General features: G+C 43.7%; 1 pseudogene; it reads right to left on the bottom strand.

Moving 5' to 3' along the window:
* Positions 1 to 939: 939 nt before the first annotated feature.
* On the bottom strand, positions 940 to 3713 carry LOC110598657 (large ribosomal subunit protein uL1 pseudogene; annotated as a pseudogene).
* Positions 3714 to 6300: the final 2587 nt, after the last annotated feature.

The raw sequence follows: 6300 nt of genomic DNA, 5'->3' as shown, positions 1-6300 counted from the left end.
ATCGGAGCAGAGAGCTGCTGGAGGGTGGCATTCACCTTTGACTAGATAACTTCTGGGACCAAAAATTATCTTCAAGGCCTCAGCAGAGATAGAGAAAGGTTCTTTTCCAGAGATCTAATCTTCTAAAAACCAGGGCAAAAGCATGACATAGTCGTGCCCTCTAGGTAACCCTGAGAGAAAGTTGTTACAGACCAGAGCAAGAGTCAAGAGATAAGAGGAGCTACCAAACACAAAGGGCCTCTGCACCCTGGTCAGTCAAGAACTCCTAGGTGACTGTGACCCTTGGGTGTAGACTAGAGCGATTGTTCTCCATATCCCCACGTCTATAGGTCCCCCTTCCTAAAACTAACTGCCCAAGAAAGTTTCCATGGTGCTCAGTGGGCTGTTCCCACCTCATATGTACCTTCCATCATCTCCCTTCCCCCTCTTTACAGAACAGACATTCACTTCCCACCGTCCCAAAACTACACTACGCATTGTCCTGGCGTGTAAAAGCTTGCACCAAACAATGGCCCAGGGCTGGGGTGTGGCTCAGTGGTGGGGCGCTTGCCTAGTTTGTGTGAGGCACTGGGTTCAATTCTCAGCACCACATATAAATAAATGAATAAAGTAAAGGTCCATCATCAATTTAAAAAAATATATTTTTAAAAAATGGCCCAATAAGAAAACTCAGCTTTAAGACAGGGAATCCCCCAAAAGTGAAGCAAGGAGAGTTTTCTCTGATGACTATTAACCTGCCTCAGACTTAGAACACAAGAACACAGTGATGGCCACCAAAACAGTCAAAAAATAATAATTTTTCACTGAAAGCAATTTGAATTTGGCTGGTTTGATTGACATCAAGGGCTGGCTTTACTACCAGTCGACGGGAACATAAATTGGATGAGCTCAATCTGAAAGCTTTTTCTTTCATGGTACTAGAATTCCCCAGGACATGCCTTAACACAGACACCGGGGCTTTCCCTGAACAGTGTTTACAGCCAGGAGGATGTTGTACACAAGTTCACCATCTGTCATCTTGGCGTGACCAATAGCCATGAGCAGGCAGAGCACTTCTTCATCTGGAACTTGATGGTGGACTTCACCTCTTCTGCTGGTCATGTTAAATAATTCTGTGTCCTTGGTAAAATTTCGTAATGTTCCCATATTTTGGAACATTTCGTAATGACCCCCATATTTTGGACGTGGCCAGCCTTATTTCAGCCTGGGCCCAGGATTCACAGGATCTGCTCTATCAGACACTCTGAGGCCAGAAAGACATAATACTTCTTGACCAGTGTCTGGTGATTGTCCATGTCGGGGAGTCCACGGTCTGGGCTTCATCACATGCTGCTGGGCCCCAGAACACACATGGAGAACTTGGGGCAGAGAGTGGACTTCGGCCATCTGGTAACCCAGGAGCATTTGTCCTTCTGAGGGTCAGAGTTCTTCAGGTTAGGTCTGCAGCCCCACCATTTCCAAAAACTTCTGGTACTTGTGCTGGTTCCCGAACAGGACTTTTGCGCTACCTCCTACAGGGGGTCCAGAAAGACTCTGTTGCTCTTGATGCTTCCTAGTGTAGCCGGAAAAGAGCTGCAGTTCTTTAAAGCGCAGGAAATTGGTGGAAAAGAAAGTCCTTTACAACCTTTCAACCAATGATACAAATTTAGTTGTCAAATTAAAAACATGCAAGAGGGCACATGATTATTCACAATGACTTTAGGGGTTATGAACAAAGCATGAAAAACATCAGACCTACAAGTTTTCTCTAAACTAACCAGCACTGGGGAATTTGTGCAAACTGTTGGAGCTGATATTCTAGTTTTGCACGGCAGAGGGCAGCATTGCTAAAATATTGTCGGACTGTAAAAAGGAATTTCTTTTTTTTTTAAATAGTTCATTCTAGGCTAACTTTCCTCTCTTGTCTTCAGGCCATTTTGGTTAGAATAAAAATGAACTTTAGCCATTGTGGCCTTGAGGAGAGAGTTTCTATTTGGTCAGAACAAAAACCACTTTACTGAAGGCACATTTGTCTGGAGCAGAAACTCTTATTTTTTTACTTCTTCTTCTTCTTTTTTTTTTTTTAAATACCAATTTCTTCTTTCCAGACTCCTACACAGTGCTCAGCACCAAGTGAGTGCTCAAAAAAAAAAAAAAATTGTTCAAAGGATGAAAAGCTGTGCTATTTCCAGCTCCAGAGAAGCTTTTGGTTACAAGTCTGCAAGATGCCAAGACGTGACAGGTCCTGAACCATTCTCAAAGAAGCAGACACTGCCAGGGGTGGTGTTATGTGCCTTTGATCTCAAGGACTACTCAGGAGGCAGAGGCATTGGGATTTTGGACCCAAGGCCTGCCCGGACAACTTAGTAAGATCCTATCTCAAAATAAAAGAGCTGGGCACATGGGTCAGTGGTAGAGCTCTTACCTAGTATGCTTGAGGCCCTGGATTTGAATTGAAAAGGACTTTGGCACTGACGGAGAGGAAACGCCCAACTCTGATTATAGCTATTTACAGGGCTCATTGGGTCCAGGAAACTTTCTGATGCCATTTCATTTAGAAAATCATGTGGTTTCCTTATAGTTAGTTAATTATTGCCAGACCTAGAATAAAGGGCCCAAAGTCTATATTTAAAGCACAGGTATGAAGCATGTAGACAGATCATCCCTGGTTCCCATTGAGCAATGCAGCGGCAGGAACTGAAAGTCACTCTTAAAGATGAGACAGGGCAGGGAGATCAGCAAGAAAGGAAAAGAGCTAAGTTTTGAGTTTTGTCTTTGAGGATCCTAGTTCTTCTTTTCCAATAATGCTTCTCTCCCTGTGGTGTCCCTGTCCCCTCCCACCCCCACTAATTGTCTGCGCACTTCTCTTTCTGGCTACACAAGCTGTATTCAGGCGAGTTTTAACTTGTGGGTGTTAGTTACCTCCACCAGGGCGTCGGAGAACTTATTTAATTGGAACTGAAATATAAGGCCGCGCTTCCTGTAAAGGAATTCCAGCATGGACAGGTGTGGCAGGCAGCTTGGCCAAAGGGCAGTCTCCACAGCTGTTGCACAGCCCCAGGGCAGGTCTCCTCAGATTCCTCACGCGGGGTAACCAAAGGCCCCACCACTAATAAGCTCCCTCAGGACCCAATCTAGATCAGCTGATCTGGAACCAACTCTGCAGCCCTGACGGCCTGCACTGACCCAGAGTAGTGTCTCCATCAAGTGTTTGCTGAGAAAGAGAGTCAAAGACAGAAGGAAGAAAGGAAGGGAAAAGGATGTCGCATCTCATTGGTATCAGCCTTGTAAATAAAATCACCAGTAAATATAATATCCATGGCTATGATTAGTGTAGTATTTCCATTTGTGCCTGAGAGGATAGAAAGGAAGAAGGAAAGGGGAGAGAAGACACAAGGTAGAATGGCTTTGACATTTTGACAGATGCCTCTCTCTTTCCCTCTAGGCAAATAGAGACCATGCTTTCTGGAAGAAAAAAAAAAAATCAGCCAGTTCACATCAAACTCCTCTTCAAGAACAAGCAGTGACTTCCTTGGGGAGGAGGCAGTGGTGGACTTGCCAGTGGTGCTGAGCACCCAGCTGCAGAATTCAGAGGTGTCACCTGCCTCGTCCTGAAGCAGGGAAGGTGTAGGATCCAGATCCTTGCTCCACAAACCTTCAGAGTTGGATGGCTGGCCAGATGGATACAGAAGAGCTACCTGCTTCCTGATCACTCCCGGGATTCTAAGAGGCATGGTTCCTGGCCAGGTGTTCTTATTCACACCTGTGGATCTTGAAACAAAGGGTGACCTCCATAGATGTGGCCTTTATTTACTTCCACTCAGTGAGATGTGAAATCCACCTAGGCCCATCTGTTCAAACAAGCTGGGCAGACCAGGTCTGTCCTCATTTCTTGGCTAGACAGCAATGTGACAACAGCCCCCAAATCAGTCTCTGGTGAACATGTCGTTCTACTAGGTCTCTTCCCTGTCCTGATCAAACTCTCTAAAGGGAAGGGTCAGATGCAGCAAGGAGCTACCTCTGCCCCAGAGGAAGGGAGGAACCCAAGAGACAGAGAGGAAGCTACTGTCCCAATTCTATAAATCCTTTCTTCCTTGTGAACTGGCTCGATCTATGCCCCTAAGCAGGCGTATTTGTTTATTCATTCTTTCTAGGCACTTTTGTAAGCACAAGAAGTATAATATCCCTTCCTTCCCAGAGTTTCTAGACTGGTAGGAAATGTGGAAATTAAATACATAATTGCAGTGAAGGTGCTCAGTGGGACACAAAAATACCCTCCAGAGTACGTGTACCTAATATTGATCAGGCTGTTCCCACTAGTTCTGGAAATTAATATGACACTGCTTACAAGCTAATAAGAGCCTTTTACTGCTTTGGCAATGTTGTGAGAAAACATGAGATTGCTGGGTCAGAGACAAAGAGCGCTAGTACTCACAGCCACCAAGCAACATGAGCATCATGGTTTTATTGCTCCCCTTGTCTCCAAGTCCCACAGGGGCAACACAGGGCCAGATGAAAGCTGTCAGGCAGGAGTGGAAACACAACAGAGGAACCCTCAACTTGGGGAATCCACCCCTTTTATAGCAGGCGGTAAGGAAGACTGATCTTGGTTTAGGAGATCCTCATCCTTCAAGGTTATACAACCCTGAGAAAGTACGGAGTAGAGAGCAGTCAGGGCCTTGTATTCTTAGAATATGCAAGCAAAAAGTTCCAGAGCCCCTCGTAATAGTTCTTCTCCCTAAATTCAAACACTTAATACCATCACAAGCCCCCTTCTGCTGAAAGTCTTCTCAGATCTACAGCTATCTCCACCATCCCTAATTCTTGTTCTTTTTCACGTTCCATTCCAATACCTAATCATGTGCTTTTTTCTGTTGTCATCTCTTGCTTTTCCACAGCATTTACCACAAATAATGAACCAAAGAATATTTCTGAAAGAAAGCCCTCTGAGGCTACCTGCAGAGTGGCTAGTGGAAAGTAAATCAGCAAGGACCCTTCACTTATAGTAAGCACTCTGATGTAGCCTTAAGTAAAGGGCTTAATTTCCTCCTTGTGGGATTCCTCACCTGTAAATTGAAGATAATGATATTTGCCTACCTTGCCTGCAGAATTAATTAGTGGTTGTGTTGGACTTTAGTCTACAGATGAAAGGCTTTAATGTAAGACAGGGCATCATCGTCATCATCATCATCATCATCATCATCATCATCATTGCCATCATTACCTCGAGCCCAGAAGATAAAAGTTATGGGTTTCCCACCCAAAGTTCATGAGAGAGTTGGCCTTTCCAACCTTTTCAACCTCTTCTCTGCTTTTTAAAGGAGCTAATCCACTTTCCTCCACTGACCTGGCTTTCAGAAACTGAGAGCTAGCCATAGTTTCCAAGATCCATGTCTTTTCAATTGAACCTGAACATTTCAATCACACTCCAAATCCAAAATATAAAAGAGATTTATCAGAAGCAGGGGGAAGGAGAAACTTTCAGAAAGTTTAAAAAATAATCTCATAATTCCTCAAAAAATTTTCATTTTTAAATTTCTTCCTCCCCATGGCAAAGATGATTTTTTAAAAAACCAAAGGTAGTTTTTTAAACTAAATAAATTTACCTTTTCTACTCACTATCTGACATAATATATAGGAATATTATTTCCTTTCAGTATAATATTCTGGATTAGCCCTCACATTACTGGAGGCATATTAGTCTCTGAGCTCAACCAAAGTTCAAATCTGATGACCAAAATTGGAGTCTTGGGGCTGGGGTTGTGGCTCAGCGGTAGAGTGCTGGCCTAGCACGTGCAAGGCCCTGGGTTCGATCCTCAGCACCACATAAAAACAAATAAAACAAAGGTATTGTGTCTATCTACAACTAAAAAATAAATGTTAAAAAAATTGGAGTCTTCCTGGAAAGATTATCAGAGCTTTTGGTGCTATTCTTCTTTGAGTGATGGTAGCTAGGACCAGAAGTGATGGGGATTGTGAATCAACAGGATTGTGGAGCCAAAAAAGCAAAGTCAGGTTGTCATAAGAATCTGAAGTTCCTTGGTATACTGGTTCATTTTCTGTAGCTATAACTGAATATCAAAGACTGGATAATTTATAAGGAATAAAAATTTAATCAGCTTATGGTCCTAGAGGCTGCACTTTGGAGATCCTGGGAAGGACTCTGTCTGGTGAGGGCTTTATTGCTGGTGACACTCTCTGCAGAGTCCTGAGGGACACAGAGCATCACATAGTAGAGGCATGGATGGGAGAGACAGAGAGAAACTGGCTTTCATAATAGACCCACCCTTGAGGTAACTTGTTAACTCATTAGTCTATTAA

This window comes from Ictidomys tridecemlineatus, chromosome 6 (assembly GCF_052094955.1).
Source record: "Ictidomys tridecemlineatus isolate mIctTri1 chromosome 6, mIctTri1.hap1, whole genome shotgun sequence".
Taxonomy (NCBI): Eukaryota; Metazoa; Chordata; class Mammalia; order Rodentia; family Sciuridae; genus Ictidomys; species Ictidomys tridecemlineatus.
This window is presented reverse-complemented; position numbering and strand designations above follow the sequence as displayed.